The sequence below is a fragment of the Pipistrellus kuhlii genome, unplaced genomic scaffold (genome assembly GCF_014108245.1).
Source record: "Pipistrellus kuhlii isolate mPipKuh1 unplaced genomic scaffold, mPipKuh1.p scaffold_m20_p_7, whole genome shotgun sequence".
Classification (NCBI taxonomy): domain Eukaryota; kingdom Metazoa; phylum Chordata; class Mammalia; order Chiroptera; family Vespertilionidae; genus Pipistrellus; species Pipistrellus kuhlii.
In genome coordinates, this window is record NW_023425573.1 from 74,147,583 (window position 1) to 74,155,726 (window position 8,144).

Sequence of the window (8,144 nt, forward strand, 5' to 3'; positions counted from 1 at the left end):
CTGGCACACGGGACATGGGCTTCCCTTCTGTAGCCACCTGCAGGTACAGGGGACCCAGGCAAGCTTTCCTTTGGCCGCTGCTTCATCAAGAAGGATGTCTGGAGGACATCCAGTCTAATTATCATATTACCCTTTTATTAATATAGATAAGGTGTCTCTGTGCTTAAGGTTTCTCAGGTCTTTTATGAACCCGCCCCTTTCTTTGTCAGGGGCTCCTGGTACAGAGCTCCTAAAACCCCTGTGATTTCCTAAGTAAGAAGAACACGAGGGGCACCTACTTTTCTAATATTGGTCTTTGACCATGTCTCTGACACAAGGCTCCTAAAACCCTTATAAATTCCTGAGTAATAAGAGCAATAGGAGCATTTTGTTGTTCTATTGAAGTGATTCTGAGAGAGCTCTTGATTGATTCCTGGGTGGGACTAATAGCAAGATAGAGCAAACGTAGCAAAAGAATGTTGTGTCTTACAAGAAAACAGAAGTGAGTGTTTTACAGAGAGTGAGCAACTCTATAAAGTGCTTTTGATAAGTAAAATGATGAGTAAGACTTGCCCAGAGAACAGCACCATGCAGTGTCCATCGGGGATGTTAACAAGTGTAATTTTGGTTGCAGATGGGGATGAAAGCCCCATTGGAGTGGACTTCAATGAGCAGGAGAGAGAGAAATTGCAGATGTGGGTAGAGACAATTTTAAAGTGGTTTGCTAAAGAGAAGGGCAAAAAATTGGGAAGTAGATTATAGAAAGTAGGTCGAGGGTTAGTGATTTAGGAAGGGAGAAATAATATGTCTCTTTAGCAGTTGGGAAAAACCAATAGAGAGTATAAAGTTGATGTCTAGAAAAACAGAGAACTGCTGTTGGCCAAATGCCCGTGAGTAGTTGAGAGGCGAGGGGATTTAGTGCACAGATCAAGGGATTGGCTCTTGATAGGGGCTTGGAAATTTCTATCTGCATCTCAGGAAGGAAGGCAAATTCTCAGTACAGATGCTGAAGAATTTCACTTCTAATTGCTTGAATTTTCTTAGTGAAGGGAAGAGCTAAGTCATCAGCTGAGAGTGAGATGAAGTGATGATGAGTGAAGACAAGTATGAAAAACTGTTTGGGAGGGTAAGTTGAACAAAGAACTATATACTACAATTGCCAGACAGGATTACGGTTGATTTGCAGTTCATGTCAGTAGATCAAAATGAGACCATTGGCCTGGTTACACTGTAAGGATGTGAAGTGGCCTGATTGTCTCAGGGAATAGGGAGGCCTGAGAAGAAGGGAGAGAGATGGGGAATGGCTGGTTTCCAATCAAACTGGCTTCCCTCAGTTGCATTCAGATGCATGGAGAGCTTGAGTTAACCTACAGTGTGGTTTTTGTCAAGTTCAATGAAGCAAAAGAGGGGTAAGGTAGTTGAGGTTTGTGCAAGGTTGTGATTAGATTAAAGTTGGTTATGTAGGGGAGAGAGAGGACATGAAATGGGAAACAGGCAATGGAATAGTGGTGGAACAACAGATCAGAAGTCCTAGAGGCAAAGGATTGATGAGGCAGCACACAAAAGGAATGAATGGAAAAGACAGGAGGTATGGCCTGAGAGTGAAATAGATGAGTGATTATGAAGAAGTTACAATTACTAAAACCGAGGTAGGGCATGGCCCTGGGGGCATGTGACTAGGGGAGGATAAATAACAAGCTCTTTGGAGAATGAGCTTTTTCTTCTTTTAGTGTTACTGTATTATTTATTTGTAAGCTGTAAACTTACCGTATTTTTCAGACCATAAGACGCTCCGGACCATAAGACGCACCAGTTTTTAGAGAAGGGAAATGAAGAAAAAAAGTTCTGAAACAAATAGTGTCCTAAAATATTTTATGTGCATTAAAACCCAACATCACAGTCATAAACACATGTAATCAATCCTGTAAAGTAAACAGCAGCATTTAGAACCATTTTAGAGCCGGGCAAGCACAGAGACCACACAGAGCCGGGCAAGTAAAAAAACTTTTTTTTTAAAGTATATGTGTAGGCTATATTTGGACCATAAGACGCAGGGACTTTTCCCCCCCACTTCTGGGGGAAAAAAAGTGCGTCTTATGGTCCGAAAAATACGGTACTTTTGCCCACCCCTATATAGTCAAATTTATGAAAACTAAAGGCGAATACAAAGCTTAAAAGCAGTTAAGGAGAACTGATACCTTACCAACAGGATAAAAACAATTTGAACAACATTAGGTTTTTTTTTTAACTTAAATTCTTTATTGTTTAAAGTAGTACATATGTCTCCTTTTTCCCCCATTGACTTCTCCTCAGCTGCTCCCACCCAACAGCACATGCCCTCAGCCCCCTACTGTCTGTGCCCATTGGTTATGCTTATTTGCATGTGTACCAGTCCTTTGATTGACCTCTTAACCCCACCTCCCCTGTCTTCCCTCTGAGGTTTGACAGTCTGTTTGATGTTTCCCTGTCTCCAGATCATCAGTTTATGTTGTTCATTATATTCCACAAAAGAGTGAGATCATGTGATAATTATCTTTCTCCCACTGGCTTATTTCGCTTAGCATAATGCTCTCCAGGTCCATCCATGCTGTTGCAAATGGTAAGAGTTCTTTCTTTTTTACAGCAGTGCAGTATTCCATTGTGTAGATGTACCACAGCTTTTAAATTCATCTGCTGATGGGCACGTAGGCTGTTTCCAAATCTTAGCCATTGTAAATTGTGCTGCTATGAACATAAGGGTGCATATATCTTTTCTGATTAATGTTTCTTTTTTCTTAGAATATATTCATAGGAGTGGGATTATTGAGTCAAACGGTAGTTCCATTTTTAATTTTTTGAGGAAACTTCATACAGTTCTCCACAGTGGCTGTACTAATCTGCATTCCCATGAGCAGTGGATGAGGGTTCCTTTTTCTCCACATCCATGCCAGCACTTGTCGTTAGTTGATTTATTAATGATGGCCATTCTTACAGGTGTGAGATGGTTCTTCACTGTTGTTTTGATTTTTTTTTCTTACCAGCACAGAGCTTGGGACACCGTAAGCACTAAATATGCATCTATTAAATGAATAGGGGATGACTGACAACTACCTCAATGGCAATTTTGATTAAGTTTCTATCTTTCCTGTTCCATCCCATTTGCTCTTAGCCAAGGATTGCTCAGGCAAAACTGTTTTAAACAGATCAGTGGGAATTAGCACAGGTGACTATGGGCACCACTGTGCAACCTGCAAAATTCCTAATAATGGCACTTGCTTTTCTTTCTTTTATTATTTTATTTTTTTAAATTACAGTTGGTATGCAATATTGTATTCATTTCAGTTGTACAGCCTAGTGATTGGACATTTATATAATGTAGAAAGTGATTCCCCTGAGAAACCCAGTACCCACCTGGCCCATACATAGTTGTCACGATATTGTAGACTATTTTCCCTATGCTGTACTTTATATCCTGTGATTATTCTGTAACTGCCAATTGGTGCTTTTTAGCCCCTTTCCCTTTTCACCCAGGCCCCCGACCCTCCCCTCCCCACCTCACTTGCATCTGACAACCATCAATCTGTTTTCTGTATCTATGGGTTTATTTCTATTTTGTTTGTTTATTTACTTTGTTTTTAGATTCCACATATAAGTGAAATTACGTAGTATTTGTATTTCTCTGTCTGATTTACATTACTCTGCATAATACCCTCTAGGTCCATCCAGGCTGTCACCAATGGGAAGATTTCATTCTTTTTTATGGCCGAGTAATAGTCCATGGTGTGTTTTCGGTGCATATTGAACAACTTCTTGTGCAGAGTCTTACAGGGTCCTGGTTGGTCCCACTGTCTCCTGCTCCACCATTTCCTCCAAACCCCACACCAGCTCTGGGAAAAGAATAGCTTTGCTCATTTTTACTTCAGAGTGAATAAGCCACTGATTCTCTCCTAGGAAAGAACACATTTTAACTGAGGGAATGAAAGGTTTGGCTCCTGTGGAAATATTGTAGGTCACAGGGGGGCAAAGCATAGTCTGGTGGTCAGGAGAACCGCATCCCTGAAATCAGACAAGAGAGCCACAGCTGCCTCATCAGCCTTTGCCCTGGGTGGGCCCTGAATTCCTGGGAAAGTCTCCCCATAGTCCCGTCTGTTTCCCCTTCCATTCCACTGTTCTGAGAGCTCAGCCCGCAGTCCTGACATATTAACCCCATAATGTGAGGGAGGATACCAAACAGGAAGAAAGGGGGGCTCCCAGGTGGGGTGCCTGGGAAGACAGCCCCATTTACATCTGCTGTGGGGAGGCTGACACCCCCCCATGGCTCTCAAACAGTTCACTCTGTGAGTGAGGGCAAGATCCAGTGACAATGATTCTGTTTTCTTTTTCCTTTCTGTTTTACTTAACTTTGTTGAAGTATAATTTATACACTGTGTTCAATTAGCTTTAATTAAATGTAATGTGCAAACTATATACACTGTATGCACATTTCAAGTTAATACTCCAATCAAGATCTGGAATGTTGCTATCACCCCAGAAATCTTCCTATATTCGTCTTCAGTCAATTCTCCCCCACTGCCACCCTAAGAAACCAGGACCCTATTTTCTAACACTATAGATGAGTGTCGATTGTTCTGGAACCTTACATAAATGGAACTGTGCAATCTGTCCTCTTTGGGGTCTAGCTTCTTTTATTCAACACAATGACTTTTGAGATTCATCCATGTTGTTGCTTATTTCTTTCTATGCTGATTAGTGTCCTAATGAATAGATGTACCACAGTTTATTAATCTCCTTGTCTACTCACCTGTTGATGGCCATTTGTACTGGGTTTTTAAATTTTTCAAATGGATCAGCAGTGACACTTCACTTAGTACCAGGCAGTGACAGAGGCTGGGGGGGGGGGGGGGGGGGCGGCCACTGGCCACCACTGTCAGCTCCACTGACAGGAACAGTGAAGTCAATAGGCAGAATTGTTAACATTTGTCTCCTTGGCTTTTTCTTTAGCGCAGGTTCCTCTTCCCTGGGCTCTGCTGGTGGGCTGGGGCAGGTGGCAGGCTCGGGCAGATGCCAGGCTCAGGCAGTGGCAGGGCAAGTGGCCAGGAAGCTAGTGAGGTGTGACGGGACTCGGGGTAGTGTGGAGACTTGGCTGGCCTGCTTGCTGTGGGGTCGTGTCTTTTTGAACACCAGTGGTTTTTATATTGTGCGGTAACCTGGTGGCCCTAATCCATTCAAACTGGAATGGGGTTACTCAGGAGTTCTAGGTGATCTTTCTGGTGGCCCACCAACTAGACTAGTTTGGGACCCACTCGTTCATAGTGTCTAGTCTGCAGAGGCCGCCAGGAGTGGGCCGCCTTTGCCTGGGACTCCAGTCCCACTCCCCTGTCTGCTAATGCACTTGAATCACCAGGCGGTCACTTTGGAGAACAGCAGAGCTTGATAAAACTACAGCAGAGCCGCTCTGAGCACACCTGCAGGTTCTCCAGGCCAGTCACAGGCACTCTGCTAAAAAATAAAGCCAGCCCTGTATTTCCTGAACAACATGCAAGTCGGCCAGTTCATGTGGTGCTTGGGGAAGGAGGAAAGCAGCGGCCAGGTCCATGCTCTCAAAGACAAAGGTGTCTGACTGCACCATTTCCCTAAATTGTGTGCTTCATACATTATGGGAGATCTAGGGGGTTTTTAAGGGTAACCTTGACAATTCAGGAGCTTCCCATTAGGACGTGCGGCTCCGTAGTAGATGAGTTCTCCGGAGAGCCTTCCATTCACAAGTGTGCTTCCATTTCTATCTGGTTTCATCCTCACACCTGCGCTCTGGGCAGACAGGGCGACTGCTGGGACCCTGCTTTGCAAGTGGGGCTGCCGGCGTGCAGAGTAGTGCACAGGGCTGGGGCCGGGGAGAGGAGAGATCCGTCATTGCAAGTGCCTCATGGGATCCTGTCTTTACTGAAAACAACCATGATTTGTTCATGATGGGCTTTTTAACTTTCACTATTAAAATATGTGTTCAAATAGTATTTACCTTGGTCACTGAATCGTTTGCACCCCAGGCGAGCGCCTCAGTTGCCTCACTCTAGTCTTGGCCCTGCAGGCTGGATGTGTGAGCCTAAATCCTATGAAGTGGCATTTGGCACATGTTAAAAGGGATGGCTATCAGTAATTTGTACGGTTCAGCCTAATGGGTCTTCCCATGATGGAGTAGTGAGGGCCCACATGGGTCTGCATGTTGCCTGTGACCACTGCATTGTTCTGTGCAGGGGCCTCAGCCTGGCTGCACCCAGAACCCATCACGGGCTGTTAAAGTCAGAGCCGCCGGCTGGAGGTGGGAACTGGCATGTGTGTTTTCAAAACGCTCCTTTGGGCAAACCTCTAGCTTCCAGCTCCTGGATCACACTGGGCTTCTGGGTTTGGATTCTGGTGTCAACACATTCTGGCCACACAATCTGAGGCAAGTCCCCCGCTGTGCATGTTGAGCAATGTGGGTGAAGCCTAGCACTGTGCCTGGCACCCGATAAATCCTGGGCAGCGGTCGATGGCTCTACAAGCCATTACTGAGTGCTGAGGTTCAGAGAAGTTACGTAAGTCAGTGAGGTCACATAGCAAGTTAAAGGAAGAGTTGGATTTGGGTCCCAGGTCTGTCTGGCCCCGTAGCCAGAGCCAAAACATCTATACTTGACACCCACTAAATGTTCCCTCCACGGCTGGTGGAATGGGAATGGGCCCCCAGAGTTTTCCAATGAGCTCCTTCCACACCACCACCCAGGAGACGCCCCTGGCCAGAGCAAGCTGGCCAGGCACAGAGAGGAGGCACAGCGGCCTACGCAAGGGGTTCCTTAGCTGGGGAATTCCCTCCTGCAGGGGAAGCCCCCTGAGCCTCTATTAGCTTGTGTGTCCACCCAAAACTTCTGCCTGAGCTACCAGCTGCCTTCCTGGCATCAATCTCCTTTTAACATTTCTGTGCTGGCTTCTATTCCTAGTTCTCAGCCCAAACCAGAGACTTCCTGAATGTTGAAATTGTGGGCACCACTGGGACTGCCTCGTAGGACATTTTTTCGCTTTTCCTTTCTGCCACGCCATAGGGCAAAGGAAGTGAGTTAGCTCATCTCCCGCCCCCTCCCTCCTCACCTTCCATCCCTGGTGGCCGACGCCAGGGTTCCGCCTGTGTGAGGCCGCACTTGCCATTCCTCTGCCCGGAGCCCTGTCTTACCTCGCTCCCCAGGTAAACCTGTGGTCACCCTGCTCAACCCAGATCTGATCGGAAGCTCATTCTGGTATTCCCAGCCCTGCCTCCTACTCCGGCCAAGTCCGTCCTCTCCCGGCTCCCATTCCCACACACTTCACAGAAATCTTCTGGAATCCAGGTGTCCCACCTCCATCCTGTAGACTAGGGCAGAGGCTGCTTCCTTCATTTCCCTGGCACCCTTCACGGTCAGTGTCTCCCATCTCCCTGGCAGCCTGCACAACCAGTGTCTCCGGTGCTGACGGGCAGCAGTATCTTAGTGCTCATTGCCCACCAGGCACCTCTTAGCCACCTTGCCTGATTCACTCATTTTACTTGCATAGTAATTATTATAATCTTTCCTATTTTACAGATGAGGAACTTAAGGCACCTAAAGCTGCAGTGACTTGCCCACAGTCACATGGCTGCTATGTGGAGGAGGGGAAATTTGAACCCAGGCGTTCTAGCTCTCAGGGTCTGTGCCTTAACTATTGCCCCACACAACCTCCCCTCAAGTATCTCAGCTCTTACTGGGGCCAGAGCAAGCACATATGTATACATATGGGACATGAGAACACAGTAAACAGAGTGGCAGAGAGCAGTGCTCTGCAATACTATGTGTACTTACACAAGCTGGGATCTTGTTAAAGCACACATCTATGTCGGACCTGAAACTTCATTTCTAACAAGTTTCCAGGCGCAGCCAATGCTACCAGTCTGAGGTGCATGCTTTGAGGAGCAAGAATGAACTCCAAGAGGAGAAGGAGACCGGGGAGGGAGAGCTCAGTGTGGGCTGGCGAGGCCCTGGGGCAATGAGGTGGGTCTGGGCTTAGGTAGGAAATGAGAGGTAGAGAGCAGCCTCCCAGGGTCATCAGCTATCCGCTCTCGGGAGCCTGGGAGCAAGGACTTGTGCCTAAAGCTGACTGGACCCCCCTTGACCAGCAGCTGCTCTAAGCAGGAGCTGCACACGTGA